The sequence below is a fragment of the Trichosurus vulpecula genome, chromosome 3 (assembly GCF_011100635.1).
Source record: "Trichosurus vulpecula isolate mTriVul1 chromosome 3, mTriVul1.pri, whole genome shotgun sequence".
Lineage (NCBI taxonomy): Eukaryota > Metazoa > Chordata > Mammalia > Diprotodontia > Phalangeridae > Trichosurus > Trichosurus vulpecula.
Genome location: NC_050575.1, coordinates 86,934,870 through 86,954,630, shown reverse-complemented (window position 1 = coordinate 86,954,630; position 19,761 = coordinate 86,934,870). Strand labels below are relative to the sequence as shown.

The window sequence follows — 19,761 nt, the reverse complement described above, 5'->3', positions numbered from 1 at the left end:
CTTTCTATCAAAGAAAACAGGTAAAACAATAACCAAGTCTGGTAGGGTGTACAGTCACTCACTTCTCTGGTAAAATGCAGGAGGTTTGTTTTGTCACCACTTCTTTGGGAATAAGATTGATTATTACAAGCACCCATAGTTCAGCTCACTTTCAGGTCTATATTATTGGAGTCATTGCATTTATTATTCTTCTGGTTCTTATTTCTCATTTCACTCAGTTCATATACCTTCTCATGTTCCTTTGAATGTCTCGTATTTGTCGTTTCTTATAGCAATCATATATTTGTTTGGCCATCCTTCAATCAAAGTGTATCACTGTTTCTAGTTCTTTTCCTACCACAAAAAGAGGTGCTATGGATATTACAGTATTTGTTCTTTAACTCTGATGGTAGAGTACAAATATTGACCATCGTATCTGTTGTCTGTCAGTGTTGCTTAATATCATTTCTATTTTCTCATACGTAAGGACTATGATGCTTGAGTCCAAATGTGGTGGTTTTGCTATCACTGAATTTTTTAAAGATTGTTGAAGAAATCAAGTCTTTTCCTTTTTTAACGTTTGTTGTCTTCCTTCCAGCATCAGCCTTAGATGCTCTCAGGATAAACAGGCCTAATTGAGTTTTGAGCCAAATTTTCTGTAAGCTTGTTTTTTCCTCACTTGCTTCTTAACTGTTTTATTAGGTGCCACTACCACAATTTTCTAACATCTTCCTCAATTAAGATTTTTATAAATAGTTTTATATTTTAAACTGTTGTTACATCTTCTGAATTGACAAGGAGATAAAATGTTTTGCTGTCAGAGAGCTTCTAGTTTCTTTTTGTCTCATTGTGGTCATTTATAGCTAAGCATTTTAAGAAAAATGGGCAGCCTGTGCTGCTGTCCATTCCTTTATTTCTTTTCCATTTTCTTAACAGTAATAGTTTGTTTAAATAGGTCAGGTTGGAGTTGCCTCAATTGCGTACCACATCCTCTTATTTTTATTCTTCCTTGGTATTGATTCTGATCTCTGCACTAACAAGGCTGTGGTCTGACTGTACACAGAAAGCTGATTCAGAAATGAGTATTGCATCAGTAACTAGATGTTTCCTACCTCTTAGAATATTCAATTTCATTTTTTTGTGAGCTTATATGTTGTTCACCATGTCCAACACCTCCCAAAAACTCTTCTGCAAGCAAGTGTTCATTAGCTATAGAAGTGAGTCTTCATTTACTCTAATAAACTTTGGTCTCTCCATCATTCCATAGCTGTAATTTCCTTCTTCTGGTTTTATTTATAGCAAGAATATCAAGATTGATACAATTCAGATCCTCCAGTATTAATTCTGCTTTGTTGATCACTGGACAGAGGTCTCACTTTTAGAATACCAAAAGTTAAATTAACGTTCATACTTTTTGAAAACTGACTCTTAGCACTCTGTGTTTCTCCTCCTCTCTACCATTCTCCTCCCCCACCTCGGACACTCTGCCACGGTCACTGCAGAAGTAGGAGACTTCCTAACTGCTGAGAGCCATCTTGTATTTTTCTGTTTTATAGGTTGTAGTGGCCAAAGAATTTGGCCAGCCTACTGGCAAACAACAACAACAGCCCTTTTTGTCTTTAGCAGAGCTGGCCCTAGGAAAGCAGTATACTGCCGAGACCATGCTTGAACTTTTTCTAGTATGGGAACTCTGATGCACAGATTTAGGCCCATCTCTAGGATCCATCTCTAGGATCAGAGATGGAAGGGACCTTCTAAGAGATCATCTAAATACAACACCCCCATTTTACAAATGGGTCTACTGAAGCCTACAGAGGTTAAATGATTTGCCTAGGTCATACAGGGAGTAAGTGGCAGAGTCAGTATTCTCTGATAGCAAAAGTAGCATTCTTGTAACTATACTGAGACCCAGGCACTACCATGCCATGATGAGGCTTTGTTGTCGGAATTTGTAGAGGAAATAAAATCTAATTAAATGAGTGAAAGGGGATCTACTTTTACATCTTAAGTTTCATGTACTGATGTCAAGGGAGAATATGCTGAAGGCAAGATACCCCAAGAAATAGATAAGTCAAAACTTTTCAATCCACAAAAGCAGCAAAAAAAAATCTGTGGGTCTTCTGTACACATGCCAGAATAAATGGAAATGGGTTTTGAGACACTGGAGAAATAATATAATAATTAAATCATGCCAGAAATCAAAACATCAGCACTGTCATAAGAAAAAAACCAATGTGACAAGAGACTGGTACCTCAGACTCCATTTTGAAAACCACTAATTTCAGGCAGCTGATTTTTAGAGGTTAATACATATGATCTGAGTATGTCAGTAAGTGACAGGTTCCCAGGCTGATAGTAACAGCTGTTTAGAACCTTGGGAGTAAAGACAGGGTACAGTCAGATAGCTGACTTCCTGAACTCGATCAAAGTTCTGTTTCTCGGATCTGTGCAAGCATGCCTGATTGTATTATTTAGAGCTAGAATAGAATTTGGAGATCAAAGGAAAAAACTGAAATCTAGAGAAGGAAAAGGATTTACCCACGGTCACACAGGTGATAAATAGAAGAGTAGGGACTTGTTTTTTAAAAAACATTTTTAAGTGCATAAAATGAAATGCCACAGTATTATAAAGGTAACCAAATTATATTGAAGTAGTAAATTTTTTTTAAAAAGTTCATGGTCCCCCAGTTAAGAACCTAGGAGAACTGGTTGCTCTGTTTAAGATCACTTTTTAAGAAACATCATAGACAACTGGAACTGGGGATTATGAGTTCCAGGTTAAACCTTGAGAAGTTTGATAGATGAGGGGCATTTCCCTCTGAGATTAAAAGAACAGGAAGTATTGCTCCTGCCTTGCAGGGTAGCCCATGTTAAGCCAAGGAGGAATCTGGCAGTTCCTTTAGAAGCTAAGTATAGTTATTTAATCAACAGAACTTTCATTAAACATTTATTAAACACTGATTATTACGAGTAAGGCACTGTACTTATGCTAGGCATTCAAAGACTATGACATAGACCTTATTCTCAGAGTTTACAACTCAGCAAGGAAGAAAGTCCTTCCTCTGCCTTAGCCCCACAAATCGGATTAAACCTCTGCAGTCTCTCCTATGGGCTAGTCAAATTGTGGCACTTTATGGTTTCTTTTTGAGGTATGATCAAGTGCCCTCCTTTCAATTCACATTGTAACCATATTTAATCAAATCTTCCTTTTTTCTCACCTAGATTACTGTTAATGGCCTTTTTACTAATGTTCCTGCCTCTAGTATATTCCATCTCCATTCCACCCTACAAACTAATGCCTATCTTTCATACGACTTTGATCATGTCACTCCCTTACTCAGAAAACTTCAGTGACTACCCATTACCTACTGCAATGGTGGGGTGGGATGGTAAGGACAATCATTCATTTACTCCTATTTGCCTCCCCCCTCACGCTACTCCATTGCCTATGAATTTCTTTTCCATTCTGGGAAGTTGTATCAATGGTTCTTTAATTTTATGTGTGTGTGTGTATGTGTGTTTTAAAGCGCTCTCTGTCTCTCTCCTCCTTTTCTTTGGGGATGTTTTCTCACTCAAGTGCCTCCTTCCAAGGTGCATTTCCAGTAAATATACCCTGACTAGCAAAGGGCTATAGTTAACATTGTTTATAAAGGTAAAAAAAAAATGGTGTTTAGGTATATAATTGGGGAAAAGAAGGGAGTTTTAGCATCAGAGCAGCAGTCCCAAACAACCTCCCTCCTGAAGTCCCAACTCCTTTCTTTGTGGTGGCTGCTTCTATGCATCCTCTCTATCCAGCTCCAAGCAGCTTTTAGTAACCTCTGCTTTTCCATCTCTGTGTATCTACATATCTCATCTGGATCTAGTTTCCTTCTTGATTCTGACTTCCTGGACAAACAGAACTGACTTTTAAAGGTCACCTGGAGGCTTGGCTTGTCACTCTTCATCCTATGGTGTTGCTTCTTAATTCATTCTAGGGACTTGATCATGCCTCATAAAGAAAGCACAGTTTGATCTTCAGTAGTTAATACTTCCTTATGAGCCCCTCTCCTGAGATTAGGTCCTGGGTTTTCATGACCAATTCCATTCTAAAAGTAAACTAATTTGAGCTTTTGTGCTATTTACTCTGAAAATATCTGAATAACCACTATGTTCAAGGTATTGAGGGGGTTACAGAATTGTAGGAACTTAAATCATCCCAATCATTTAAGTCAAAACTGGTATTTGGCTCTGCTTATAAAAAGATGCCCTATGCCAGTAAAGGCTTTTACCTCCAAGAGTACTCTAGTAGGAACCACCCTTCCTAGTCATGAGGTTAGACAGCCTCTATTGAATGCCAAGGACATTACTTTTCAAACCCATCAAGTTGAGTATGAATAAGTTCAAGCACAGTTTGCTCATTTGTTTGTAAGATACTTAAGTAATGACCTTTAAGCTTGAAGCCTGGTCTTAATTAGGGACTTTTGCCTTCTTTGCAGTATTAGCAAAGCTTAATAAATGGGATATTCTTTATTGAATTAAAACATAGGGCTGGCAATTTTAAGCTCAGTTTCTCAGAAGGAATTTAATGTTTTTTCTCTCTCCCCGACCCAGATCACAATTCCTGCTGCTTCTCCTCACCTTAGCAGATAATTTTCATGAACTTCTGTGGCAAAAAAAGAAAAGGTATCCCTTAGTGGTTCCCTTTTAGGAGATGTCTGCCTTCCTAGGCACATATTTGAAGCCTTTCCATTATGGTAGAGCTTATGATAGTAGAGTTCGTGTTCTGCTAGCACCGTCTACACGTGTCATCTCCATGCACGATTAAGCATAGAATAAGAGTAAGACTTTGGAAGGAGACAAATAATGCTAAGAGCTCAATCTTCCTCATGACTCCCTTGTTTTCAAAAATCCACATCTAGATAGACTGAAAATGTCCCAAAGTAGAGTTATTAACAGCTAATTTAAATTAAGTTTATATAATTTTTTTCCACATGTACAACTATAACCTGAAATACTACTTAAACAGTTACCAAAAGTGTCTATTAAGTGCTGGAGTTAACAAAGACCAAAAAGTGATTACTCTCAAAAAGCCTCTATTTTCTGGAACCCCTAATTAATCAAGTGTACTTCTCAATGGGTTTAACTTCAGTAAAATATTAGTACTTCCAAGCAAATAGCAGTAGATGAAAGTGAGAATTAGCTGACTAGTGTCATTGAATACTATGTATCCTATGGATACTCTATGTATAAAGTTCATAGATCTGGATGTGACACAGAAGTTACCTCGACTTCTCAACTTCTCAAGCTGATGCAACCCAACAAATATTTATATGGCAAGACAAAATCACCAGTAAAAGATCCTGAAACAATCTATCTAGGGATATTGCAATGCAACGATATCATATTGTAACTCTACCAAGCTGGATTTGGGATATGGATAAAAGAGAATTCCCTAGCAATGAGACAAGAAGAAACATTTTAAAGACACATAACTATAGCATCTGGTACACAGTAGGCACTCCAAAAACATTTGGTGAGTTTGGTAGCTTCAAAAGAAAGCAGCTTCACTGTGGACTTCTGGGAAACAGCAGCAAGAGAGACCAGTGAACAAGAGCACTTTCTGAAAATTCAGGCTGATTGCAAGTCTAAAAGACAGTTATAGAGATTAATGGGCTCCAGCTTCACATTAAAGGGGTGTGTGTGTGTGTGTGTGTGTGTGTGTGTGTGTGTGTGTGTTTAGAGGAATCACAGTCATTTTCAAATGCCAGAGAGAGCAATATATGTTAAAATATTTCCATCTATTTCATGGTTTTGCCTTTTAAAAATTATACAAGCTCTCCCTCCTCCCCCTCAAAAAAACCTCAGTTGTTCATTTCTAGTAAAGAAATTCAGTGTTTCCCTGTAGTGACCCTTTTGCAGAATTTTAATATATATGGAAAGCCTTCCCTATCAACTTACTCTTCCCTATCCTGGGGGAAAAACCAAAATCCAACAACAAAAAAATCTCTCACTAGATTCTTCTGTCCCTGCTAGCAATTTTCCTTTATTTCTCCTTTTCTTAACAACCCTTCTTGAAAAAGTCATCCTAACTGGGTGCTTTCACTTCCTCTCCTCTCACTCTTTTAAATCCTCTGCAGTCTGACTTCTGACCTCATCCATCAACTGAAACTGCTCATTCCTAAATGACCCATGATCTCTTAATTGCCAAATTAGATAAGCATCTTTCTTGACGTCCCTCTAGCATGTAACACTGTTCCTGGATACTCTCTCCTCACTGGGTTTTCATAAATGACTCCAGAACCATTGCTTCTTCTTTGACCTGTCTCACCACTTCTGTCTCTTCAGCTGGGTCATCATCATTGTTAACCCCATGGCTCAGTACCAGGCCTTATTCTTTTCTCTCTACACTTTCTAACTTGGAGATTATCAACTGAATCAATGGAATTCAATTATCAACTCTTTGCAGATGACTCACATATCTAAATATGTGGGAGTCCCAGTCTATTTGCAAAGCTCCAGACCTTCACTAACCAATTGCTTACTGGATATTTCAAACTGGATATCCCACAGGCATCGCAAACTAAACATGACTGAAACACAATTCATTGTCTTCTCCTACCCCCAGTCCCTCTCTCTCTCTGAAGAATAAATTTCCCTGTTACTGCTGAGGGCCCTACAATATTTCATCACCCAGGTTCCCAATCTCAGTATCACCCTCCATTCCTGTCTTTTATTCTGATTCACTTGACCTATACAATTAGTAACCAAATCTTATTTCTAGCAACACAACATCTCTCACATAAGTCCATCCTTTCCATTTACACATCCACAATTATATGGGTGCTAGCAATTCTGATTAGCACCTGAACAATTGTGGATATAGATAGGTAGGTAGATAGATAATAGATAGAGATAGATAGATAATCTTATCCTGTATATATCTTTTCAGTCATACACCCACACAGGAAGAGGAGTCACAGGCAGTCACCTTTAAATAGCAGGGGCCAGCAAGGCTCTGCAAAAAAGTTGTTTTCATGTTGTCTCCCCATTAAAGTGGGAGCTCCTTGAGAGCAGAGGCAAATTTTTTTTTGGCCCATCTTTGTATCTCTAGCATTTATCACAGTGCCAGGTAAATAGTTGGCACTTAATAACTGCTTATTGACTTGAACTATAGCATAATAGCTTTTTACTTGGTGTCCATGCTTCAAATATCTTCCTCTTCTAAACTATCCCCTGCACAGGTGCCAACAACCTTTAAAGGATCAGTTTTACCATCTCAAACTTCACCAATCCCTGAATAAACTCAAATCTCCCTATTACTCCTAGGATATCAAGTACAAATTCCCACTTGGCTTTCAAAACTCTTCACAAACTGGCTTCTTAAAGGCAACTAATTGGTCAATCAAATATTAAGTGCTTACTATGTACCAGATATTGCTAAGCAATGGGGATGCAAAAAAAAAAAAAGGCAACAACATGATGCTTGCCCTCAAGGAGTTCACATTCCAACTGAGACAACACACAAACAACTATATACACAAAAGATATAGGCAGATGGAGTAAATGGAAGGTGATTATAGAGGGAGGCACTAGAAGTACAAACCACTCCATCATCTCCCCTTTCCAAGCCTTTACATTGGTCATCCCCCATAACTAGGATGCTCTTCCTGAATATCTTCCTCTTGCAATCCCTGGTTCCCTTAAAGAATGTACGTTTCCCCCATTAGAATGTAAGCTCCCCAAGAGCATATAGGCATTCAGTAAATTTTTAATGTTTGCTTTCTGATACCAATGAAAGCTTTAGAGTGTGAATAAAACTATTGCGGAAGACACTAAACCCAAAATTCATTAGTATAAACTTGTAACTGCCTCCCCTTCTTTCTCAAAATAACAAGCAATGGCTTTGGTGAGTTAGTCAGGATGGACAGAAAAGTATAAAGTGAAAAACAGGAAATCCAGCCTTGGCTGACTGTCAAAAAGCAGACAGTCTGGTGAGAGTCAGTTTAGATCACAGGTTTAACTTCTCAAAAAAATTTTCAGAGTTAGTGATGGTTCAGTTACCAATCATCTTAGATTTCTGTTCTTTCTACTACACATGAGTATGAGATGGGAGAACTACCTAGAATCCTGTCTGTTTGGGCCTGGTTCATTCTGAAAAGCCTTCCCTCACCACCAGCCCCTGCCCTGGGATGGAAGTTGCCTCTCCCTTTACTGAACTTCACAAGAATATGCATTCATACTACTAATGACAGACGGTCCTTGCATCAGTGATTTATGTGCACATCTCACTCCAACTACACTTTTGAGATCTTAGGAGTACAAGTATTACTATATTATATATCTCTTTATACTCACCCAACACAGAAAGTACTCTATATTAACTATCTTAAACTGAGCTTACTTTCCCCAAAAACTACCCTTCTAGACTTCACCATTTATTCGTGGCACTACCACTCGGTTTCCCATGGTCAAAATCTCCTTCTTCCTTTTTTTCTCATTCCTTTGTTTCATTTCATATTTCTGAAATCCTGACCTACCTCTTCAGTTTCTCCTCTCTGTCCCCACTAACACCATGCTAGTAAAGACTCGTCTGCTTGTACTATTGCTATAGTCTCTGTAAGTGGAGTTTCCTGCTTCCCCTCCACTCAAACCTTTGTACTGATCTTTCTCATTTTCAGTCACACTTTTCTGACCACCTCCATGCCATGCCACCTAAACCCAAATCTTGCAATTTGGTATAAAAAAGTATGCTTTGCAAGTATAACATGAGGGAGATTGGGTAGATAGCAAGTGTGTGGAAAATGATTGGGGGTGGGGGTAGTGTTAGTGGTTGAAAATTCAATGAGTCAGCAATGTGATGTAGCAGCCAAAACAGCCAATTTGATGTTGGGCTGCACTGGGGGACATACCTTCCAAGAATAGAGAAGTGATAATCTCTTTGTACTCTGCCCTTGTCAGATCTCACCTGGAATATTGTGTTCGGTTCTGGGCACCATGGTTTAAGAAGCATATTAATAAGCTGAAGAATGTCCAGAGGAAGAGAGTGTCCAGGATGATGAAGGGACTTGAGTCCATGTCATATAAAGATTGGTTGAAGGAACAAGGCATGTTTAGCCTAGAGAAGACTTTGAGGGGGCATTATAGCCATCTTTAAGCATTTAAAAGGCTACCACTGTGGAAGAGAGATTATATTTTTTTTTCTTTTTGGTCCTAGACAGCAGAATCAATAGCATTGGGTGAAATTTCAAAGAGACAACTTCAGTTGGTGTCAAGAAAAACTTCCTACAATTAGAGCTGTCCAAAAATGCAATGGTCTGCCTTGAAAAGTTGTGGGGTTCGTCTTCTTTGTAGATATTCAAATACCACTTTGAGCAGGTTGTAGTGAGTACTCCATTTGTGTAAGGACTGGATTAGAGAGCTACTCTGGATTCTTCCAACTCTCAAATTCTGTGACCCAAATGTTATCTATTCCCCTCCACCCCCAAGCCTTTCCTGATCTTTCATTTTGTTTTGCAACACTGATCGACTTCTCATATTATATTTATCAATGTTTCTTTCAGTAAACTGGTAAGCTCCACCATGTCTTATCCAAAATTCCCATGCCCTTCCTCACCCCCCTGCATGGTGGGTACTTAATATTTCTTGAGTGAATATATCTTCTTTCGTGCATCCTAAAGTACATAGCTGTCTGTATCAGTAAGCCAAGAAATTCAAGAAGTTTTCCAAAGTTAGAATTTTTAAGTCACAAAATCAGCAATGTGGAATTTACCTGAAGATACAAATAGTTCTTACAAAAGAAAAATCACAAACACTGAAACCAGACTTCTGTAGAAAGCAGAAAAAATAATTTATTCCAAAGGGAGATAGAAATTTAATTTTAAACTCTTTGGAAAATACAGCTTGATATAGCTCCAATACCTTTAGGGTAAATTTTTCCTCTGAACATGATCTCCTGGCGATTAGCAAAACTGTAGCCATTCATCTTGCTGTTGAAGTCTTAAATACATCATTTATTTTTAATGTGGTTAATGGTGGGAGGAGGAGATCTTCAAGTTCTTAGACATGAACAGGGAAAAGAGAATAATACATCTCACTAAAATCACATTCCTCTACATCAGAAGAGTCCATATACCTTTGGTGTATTTGGCATGTACTTTAGATAAAGTAGGCACACAGGTTGACAAAGGAGTAAATTCTTTAAAAGTGTAGAACAGAAAAAAAAATACTGAACTTTAGAATAAAATGAAAATTCAAGTATAGTATAAATATTTAAGGCAGCTGGTCTCCAAAAAGATGAGTAAAGGCAGTCTTTGGATTAAGAGGTGCTTTAACATGTAGAGGATGTTATCTTCTTTACCTGAAAAATAAAACCATTCCAGTTATTAGCTCTTAAGTCCCTTTTATCTTGAGATAAAGATTCACTTAGTAAATTAGGGCAATATGAGCACCATAGAGTTAATCAGGTCAGTCATTAAAAATGAATAAAATCACATATGGCATGTCTAGTTGTGGGGAAATAACGTAGCATAGGAAAAAGTGTGCTGTCTTTGAAGTGACCGAACCTGGATTCAAACCCCAGCTTTTCTACTTACCTATATGACCTTGGACGAATCAAGTAAGTTTTCTGGGGCTCAGTTTCCTTGAGTGTGAAATGAGGGGGATGGACAAAAAATCTCGTGATTCTATATGTGAAGTAATACTTGGCTTTTACAAAGGGTGATTTTAAAGATACAATCAAACTAAAATCTTAACATACTTGACAGCAATAATTGGTACCTGGAATATGTAATTTAAAAAAACAGTAGGGACAAGTAAGATAGGTTGTATTGGAATTCATGCAAATTCAAATCAATTTATCAAATGATAAATTAAGTCATCCTTCTCTTGCAGTAGGAAAGAGGATTACTACAGGTGCGGTTAATAATAAAAATATTTCTTGTTTCTGTGTGTAGCTTAATTGTCCTCTTGCTTGCTGTCCATTCTTGTTTAAACAAATATGAGGGAGAAGGGCAAGGAGAATTCCTTCTTTCAAAAGCCAAAGGTTGAGACCCCTGTCTTTATAAAACTATCAAATAAAAGCATTAAAAACCTGGCAGCCAAAAGTCACTAAACCGTGCACACCCTTTGACCAATGATACCACCACTAGGTGTATACCACAAAGAGATCAAATTAAGAGGAATAAGGCCCATATATACAAAAGAACTGTAAACAAAGGGGATGCACATCAATTGGAGGAACGACTGAACAAATTATGGTATATGAATGTAACAGAATATTACTGCACTGTTAAAATAGGTTAAAAGGGTCAGTTTTCAGATAAACCTAGAAAGATCTGTAGGAACTGATATGAAGTAAAGTAATGGAACCAGGAAAAAATGTACACAGCAACAACACTGTGAAGACAAACAACTTTGAAAGACTTAAAAACTCTGATCAATGTAGTGAACGACCAGCTGACTTTGGCACATTCTACTCACCTCTGGACTCAGGGTGTAGAATGATTCAAACATTTTTTTGGATATCACCAATAAGAAAATTTAAGTATTTTTTTTGTTAGAATGGTTGTTTTTTCCTTTTTTTTTTTTTCCAAATTGGGGGGCGGGGGGGAAAGAGTAGGAAGGAAAGGAAGTACTTAGTCGAAAACAATAATAATAAAAATTTAAAAAATAAAATAAAAACCCAGTCAGGTTAATTATGGGTTGTTTCTACCATCTAGGTCATTCTTAAGAGTGGTGAAGTACCATATAACTCCTAAGGGTAATAATGAAATGGTGGTATGGGATAAGGCCAAGCGGATTTAATTTCCTATCTCTTAGAAAGCACCAGTTTGCCTCTGACCAGTACTAACTAGGTCTTTCTATGAGAAGGCTTATGACAACTTCTTGGGGAAGTTGTACTCCCGAATGTGTGGGGGTAAGACCGGGTAGCATCTGTGGTCCATTCCAACACTAAGATTCTTTGTATAGTAGAATGAGCCCTATTTGAAATCAAAGCATTTATGTTAAAATCCCAGCTCTGTTAATTATTGCGTCTATGACCTTCAGCAAGTGACCTTTCCTCTCTGGGTCTCATATTCCTCATGTGTAAAATAAGGGAGTCAGACAACATGATTTTCTAAGGTCTCTTTTTACTTTAAATCTTATGATCCAAAAATCTAAGCTCTGTAAAGTCAGATTAGGTATAGACTACAGTAAGCTGGATAGTGAAGATCTGGGGGCTAGATATAGCATGTATATACATATGTGGGGATCTTTAGAGCTGTAGGCCAGTCCTTTCAAGTCTCACACAGAGGTACCAAACAGAAGAATATTAGCCAGGCTCATCATCTTCAGTACTAAAAGCTCAAAAATCCATGTACAAAGGCACCAGTGCCTTAAGAGTTCACCAGTACATGCTGGGCTATTTCTAATCCCTGAAGACAGAAGACACATGTAAATGTTACAGAACTACAAGGAATAGCATTTTAAAACCAAATGGAAGTCAAAGTGACATGTAAAACAATTTATAAATGAGCAAATTTGGGCTGGAGGCAAAGAAATGACCAGGGCTGAAAGTTTTTAGTGGCATATGCCTTAAAAGATTTTCAAGATCCTTCACTATCTCTCTCTTACCCTTCCTCAGTTAGCAGAACAGATGTTTTGCAAAACTGGCAGAGAATATTAACTTTATTGGAGAAAATGCAGGTGGTGAATACTGGTTTTTTATATGGTATGATATTTTTCCATTAAATGTTTATTGATTAGACATCAAAAAATGTCTTTCTGCCAAATGAACTACCACGGAAAGGGAAAACAGAATCTAAAGAAACCATATGCACGAGGGAATTATTTTCAAATAGGCTCAATGATACTGGTTTAAAAGAAATTAAGCATTAAGTTAAATAGTATGACCTTGTGGTCTGAAGTGAGAGTGAGTCAAAAACATAGAGTGTTCATTTTCCCTCTATTGTGCAATTGTTCTGTTTTTGGATAGCTCACATGTTCTCTTTTCGAGGTTCCTCATTTGTAAAACAAGGAAAATAAGACAAAGGTACTGTGTACTTAAAACTTTGAGATTAAAGGCATTATGTAAAGTGCTATTATTTAAACCAGAGTTAGGGAAAAATTCTGACGAAATCCTTTGATGAAATAAGAGTTCAGTCCCTCAAGGTAAATGATATATTTCTAAATTATTGCTATGTGGCAACAAATTTAATTTTTACTGACTTTTAACTTTCATCTAAGTAAGTGAAATCTGGCCCTTCCCCTGCTAACTACTCCAGCACTCAGTGATCATAATACTCCTGCAACAATTCTTTACAGTTCTCATTTGATACTTATCCAGCCCACAAATACTTACTGACCACCTAGTACAAACTGTGGTAACCAGTCCTGTGTAGTGACAAGACCACTGGTCTAAAAGTCAAGAGGCTTAGATTTTAGTTCTGACTCAGCTACTATAGTATTTCTGTGATGTGAAGTAAGTTATTTTTAACTCTCTGGGTCTCAGTTTCCTCATCTGTAACATGAGGGGGGTGGAAAAAATGATTTCTAATCTCTCTTCTGGCACTATTAAATTTTACATACATACATATACATAGAAACAACTTTGAAAGTCTTCAAAAAACTCTGTAGGGGGTGGAGCCAAGATGGCAGCTGGAAAGCAGGGACTTGACTAAAGCTCTCCCCCAGGATCCTCCAAACACCTATAAAAAATAGCTCTGAACAAATTCTAGAACTGCAGACCCCATGAAATAGCAGAGGGGAGCAGGGTTCCAGCCCAGGACAGCCTGGATGATTGCTGGGTAAGGTCTATCGCACTGTGCTGGGAGTGGAGCAGAACAGAGCCCAGAATGGGCTGCCGGACCAATTGGACCGGGAGCCAGGCAGAACAGGCTGTAGCACCCTGAATCAGTGAGCTGTGGCAGTTACCAGACTTCTCAACCCACAAACACCAAAGACAACAGAGAAGGTTAGTGGGAAAAGCTGCAGGGATGGAGTAAAAGGAGTTTGTGGTCGGCCACTGCCCAGGGGGCAGCGGAGGTGGTGCAACTCAGGTGGTGCAGCTCTGAGGCTGCTTACAGAGCTACAGCTGCAGTTCTGGCCCCAGGCCCAACTGGTGGGAGGAATTAAGTGGCAGATCAGAGCAGGAGTGCAGAGCCTGCTTAAGATCTGAGTCAGGTCCAGGCTGGCGGTTCTTGGGGGAGGAAGAGCACTGGTGGGGCAGAGTTTGCTGTGTAGAAATAGCTCTGAAAACAACAGCGCAGCCCCTCAGGCTTGGGACAAAGTATTCTATACTCTTCAAGCAGTCACACCCTGACAAAAAGCTCAAGGGTCAAGTAAGTTGTTTGGGAACATGGCCAGGCAGCGAAAACACTCTCAGATTCAGACTCAGACTTTGGAATCTTTCTTTGGTGACAAAGAAGACCAAAACATACAGCCAGAAGAAGTCAACAAAGTCAAAGAGCCTACATCAAAAGCCTCCAAGAAAAACATGAACTGGTCTCAGGCCATGGAAGAGCTCAAAAAGGATTTGGAAAAACAAGTTAGAGAAGTAGAGGAAAAATGGGAAGAGAAATGAGAGTGATGCGAGAAAACCATGAAAAACAAGTCAATGACTTGCTAAAGGAGACCCAAAAAAAAAATACTGAAGAAAATAACACCTTAAAAAATAGACTAACTCAAATGGCAAAAGAGCTCCAAAAAGTCAATGAGGAGAAGAAGGCCTTGAAAGGCAGAATTAGCCAAATGGAAAAGGAGGTCCAAAAGATGACTGAAGAAAATACTACCTTAAAAATTAGATTGGAGCAAGTGGAAGCTAGTGACTTTATGAGAAATCAAGATATTATAAAACAAAACCAAAGGAATGAAAAAATGGAAGACCATGTGAAATATCTCACTGGAAAAACCACTGACCAGGAAAATAGATCCAGGAGAGACAATTTAAAAATTATTGCACTACCTGAAAGCCAGGATCAAAAAAAGAGCCTAGATATCATCTTCCAAGAAATTATTAAGGAGAACTGCCCTGATATTCTAGAGCCAGAGGGTAAAATAGAAATTGAAAGAATCCACCAATGGCCTCCTGAAAAACATCCCCAAAAGAAAACTCCTAGGAATATTGTTGCCAAATTCCAGAGCTCCCAGATCAAGGAGAAAATACTGCAAGCATCCAGAAAGAAACAATTCGAGTATTGTGGAAACATAATCAGGATAACACAAGATCTAGCAGCTTCTACATTAAGGGACTGAAGGGTTTGGAATATGATATTCTGGGGGTCAGCGGAGCTAGGATTAAAACGAAGAATCACCTACCCAACAAAACTGAGTTTCATGCTCCAAGGCAAAATATGGACTTTCAATAAAATAGAAGACTTTCAAGCTTTCTCAGTGAAAAGACCAGAGCCGAATAGAAAATTTGACTTTCAAACACAAGAATCAAGAGAAGCATGAAAAGGTAAACAAAAAGAGAAATCATAAGGGAAGTTGAACTGTTTTGTTTACATTCCTACATGGAAAGATGATGTGTATAATTCACGAGACCTCAGTATTAGGGTAGCTGAAGGGGATGTACATATATATATAGACAGAGGGCACAGGGTGAGTTGAATATGAAGGCATGATATCTAAAAAAATAAAATCAAATTAAGGGATGAGAGAGGAATATATTAAGAGAGGGAGAAAGGGAGAGATAGAATGGGGTAAATTATCTCACATAAAAGTGGCAAGAAAAAGCAGATCTATAGGAAGGTAAGAGGAGGCAGATGAGGGAGAATGAGTGAATCTTGCTCTCACTGGATTTGACCTGAGGATGGAATAACATACACACTCACTTGGGTATCTTACCCCACAGGAAAAGGAGGAGGAAGGAGATAAAAAAGGGGGGGAGGGGTGATAGAAGGGAGGGCAGATAGGGGGAGGAGGTAAGCAAAAGCAAACACTTTCAAAAATGAGACAGAGTCAAGGGAGAAAATTGAATAAAGGGGGATAGGATAGGAAGGAGCAAAATAAAGTCAGTCTTTCACAACATGAGTATTATAGAAGTGTTTTGCACAATGATACACATATGGCTTATGTTGAATTGCTTGCCTTCTTAGGGAGGGTGGGTGAGGAGGGAGGAGGGGCAAGAATTTGGAACTCAAAGTTTTAAACGCAGATGTTCAAAAAAAAAAGTTTTTGCATGCAACTAGGAAATAAGATATACAGGCAATGGGACATAGAAATCTATCTTGCCCTACAAGAAATTAAGGCAAAAGGGGATGGGGGGGAGTGGGGTGACAGAAGGGAAGGCTAACTGGGGAATGGGACAATCAGAATATATGCCATCTTGGAGTGGCGGGGGAGGGTAGAAATGGGGAGAAAATTTGTAATTCAAACAAACTCTTGTGGAAATCAATGCTGAAAACTAAAAATATTAAATAAATAAATAATAATTTAAAAAAATTTAAAAAACTCTGTAGTTTTAAAAACAATGTAGTGAGTGACCAACCACAATCCCAGGACTGATCCTGAAACATACTACCCATAACTCCTGACAGAGAAGGTGCTTATATATGGTGGCATACACACCCACAGCCACACACACAGCCTACCTCCCAAGGGTTAGTTATCCTCAAGCAGCTTATGATCTAGTAGGGCTGACAAAAGAGACATAAAAAGATAAAGCATATGACAACAACACATAGCTCTAAGTAAATGCCAAATATATGGAACAGATAAGTTTAGGTAAGAGAGCACATTGTGGCTACTGTGATCAAAGGAAAGCTTCACCAAAAATATGGGATAGGAGCTGGATATTTAAAGAACAGCAGAATTCAATTATGTGAAGATGAGAATGGCACAAGCCAACAGTAGAAATATGCAAGCTGTTTTCAGAGGATAATGTGAAGGCATTTGCTAGTAAATTATCAAGTTTCTTCATAACCCTGAATCACATATATATTTAACATACATTTTAGTTCATTTAATACATGTGAGATCAATTAAATATTTATGAGATGCCCACTATATATGTACTACTGTTACATACTGGTACCACGTATATACATACATCTCTAGTACTATGTACGTACTAAAGATACAGAAGCAAAAATGAAATAACCCCTGACTTCAGTAATCTTTGACTTCAACGATATTTGAGTGGGGCCAATGAGATATGCATAAAGATAAAGGTCTAATACAAAGCAGGAAGTGATGGGAGCCAAGGAGAGTACAGGCAAATTGCTCTAGTAATTGTCAAGAAAAAGGCTGTACTTTCACCTGGGGTTAGAGGAAATTAAGAGATATGACACAGAAAAGTGATACCTGAACTGAATCTTGAAGGAAGGTAAAGATTCTGAAAGGGAGATTTGAGACAGTAATTCATTATAGGAGGGCGGAGATGGAATGTTGAATTCAAGGAACAATTAGCAATCTAGTTTTGCTAGAATACAGAATGCATGAAAGATAATAATATACAGAATTAGTCAATGTCTGTGGGAAGTCAGGTGTGCACACACACACACACACACACACACGCGTGTACACACACACACACACACACACACACACACACACACCCCCCATTGGAGGAGCTTTGAATTCCTCTGGCTATTCTGGAAAACAATTCGGAATTATGTGAAAACACTTTGACCTAGTGATTCCACTACTAGGCATATACCCAGGAGTAATGTGAAATAAGGCGTAAATGCTAGGCTAAAGAGAATGTATTTTTTCCAGAGGAAATGGGAAGCTAGTAAAGGTTTGTTTTGCTTTGTTTTTTATTTTAAAGGAGAGGACAATGTCAGATCTGTGACTTAGGAAGAATTATTTTGGCAGCTGTGTGAAGGAAGGATTGGAAAATAGACTAGAGGCAGGGAGGCCAACTATGAGGATATTATAACAGTTCAGGCAAGTACATAAGAGGGCCTCGATTGGGGCGGAGGAGAGGAAAGAGTGGCAACTGAGCAGAAAGAAGGGGATGCAAGAGATGTTGAAGAGGTAAAATTGACAGGTCTTGATTACTGATTGGATTGATCGGAGTGAAGGCAAAAGGAAGAGTCAAAGATGACTCTTAGGTCATGAATCCTGGAATCCTGATTAGGAAAAATTGATGGAACTCTCAACAGAAATACGAAAGTCTGGTGGACAATTATGTCTGAAGTTCTGAAAGTACAACCAGTTAATGTCCAGCAGACAACTGGAGATGTGGGATTGGAGTATAGTAAATTATTACTAGTTATTTACATTTGGGAGCATCTGAGTAGAGGCGATAACTGAACCCATGGGTACAGAGAACATCAATAAGTGAAAAAAGTATAGAGAAAGAGAAAGTAGCCTAGGTTAGATCCTTTTGAAGATGCAAAATTTAGAGAGTGGGAGACTGATGATGATCCAGCAAAGAAGACCAAGAAGGAAAAGCCAAAAACATAGAAAAACAAGTGTCAAGGAAGTCAAGGAAAGACAATATTTAGGGGAAAAGGTTGTCACAGTGACAAGAACTGCAGAAAGGCCAGGAGGAAGAGGAGTAAGGACTAAGGGCATATGTTCCTAAATGGAAGAGGATGGGATCAAGGAGACAATTAGAGGTTTTAGCCATGGCAGGAAAGTTCATGTATCTTCTGAGATTAGAACAAGAGAAAAAGTGATAGAGGGTAAGTTTGAGGTATAAAATAGGTAAGATGAAGGAACTCAAAAAAATGGAACTCAATTTTCTCTAGAATGAGGGAGTTAGGGTCATCTAGTAAGAGAAGAGAAAGAATAGACATGGCACTAGGGGTTGAGGAAAAAAAGGTTTTGCAAGGATGATGTATGGAGTGTGATAGAGGACTGGAGATGCTAACCTTGAAAGCCAATTTGAGGTTAGACAACATGAATGTAGCAGCTTAAGAATGGAAGATGATAGTGATAGCAGCCCATGGTTGAGGACTGGCAGAGCAAAAAGAGACAAGGGGCAAGGGATTTAAGTTGTTGTTCAGTCGTTTTAAGTCGTGTCCTACTGTTTGTGATCCCATTTGGGATTTTCTTGGCAACACTACTGGAGTGGTTTATCATTTTCTTCTCCAGCTCATTTTACAGATGGGGAAACTGAAGCAAACAGGGTTAAGTGACTTGTCCAGAGTCGCACAGCTAGTAAATATCTGAGGTCGGATTTGAAGTCAAGTCTTCCTGACTCCAACCTGGGCACTCTATCTACTGTGACACATTAGCTGCTCCAAGGGATTTAGGGCTGGAGGACAAAGACTTATTAAACTGCTTAACAATTTAACAAATGTTTATTAATAACCTATTATGCACCAGGAAATGTGCACTTGTCAATATCTGTTCTTACAGAGTTTATAGTCTAGCAATTCTATTGGATGTATCTATGGTCCAGAATATAAAGAAAAGAAATGTAGCCTAGAACAGGGAGGGGTAGAGGAACTAGAGATCATCATGAAGATGAAGAACAGGTTTAGGAAAAGTGAAGCAACAGAAACGACAAGACAGTAGACTGATCAAATAGAAACTTGTCATGAAGGTTTATCCTTGGATGGAGTTTCAGGATTATCTACGGAGTTCAGCAGCCCTGCCCCTCCCCTGGGGAAAGTTGTCCTTGTTCAGATGCCACCATCTGCTCTACGCCTCTTCTCCAGCCACCTTTACAGATGTTCTCTAGAATTTTCATGCTCAATAGCAAAATAACAACTCTACTTTCATATTAAGAAAGCAGAATCTGAGGGTGTTGTACAAATAGTTTTTGTGAAATTTTAAGGAAATATCTTGTTAACACTTAAAAAATTTTCTAGTTCTTTGCAGTTAATATTTTCATGATCTTTCTAGGCTTAGTGGCTAAAATTTTGATAT

The 19,761-nt window shown here is 38.4% G+C and overlaps 1 protein-coding gene across 1 annotated transcript in view; it reads right to left on the bottom strand.

Moving 5' to 3' along the window:
* Positions 1-9,784: 9,784 nt before the first annotated feature.
* Positions 9,785-19,761, bottom strand: part of ATP6V0E1 (ATPase H+ transporting V0 subunit e1) — a 46,069-nt gene continuing 36,092 nt past the window's right edge. The window contains exon 4 of the mRNA XM_036752977.1: positions 9,785-10,315. The gene's annotated coding sequence lies outside the window, so the exon portion shown is untranslated. The remainder of the gene's footprint in view (positions 10,316-19,761) is intronic.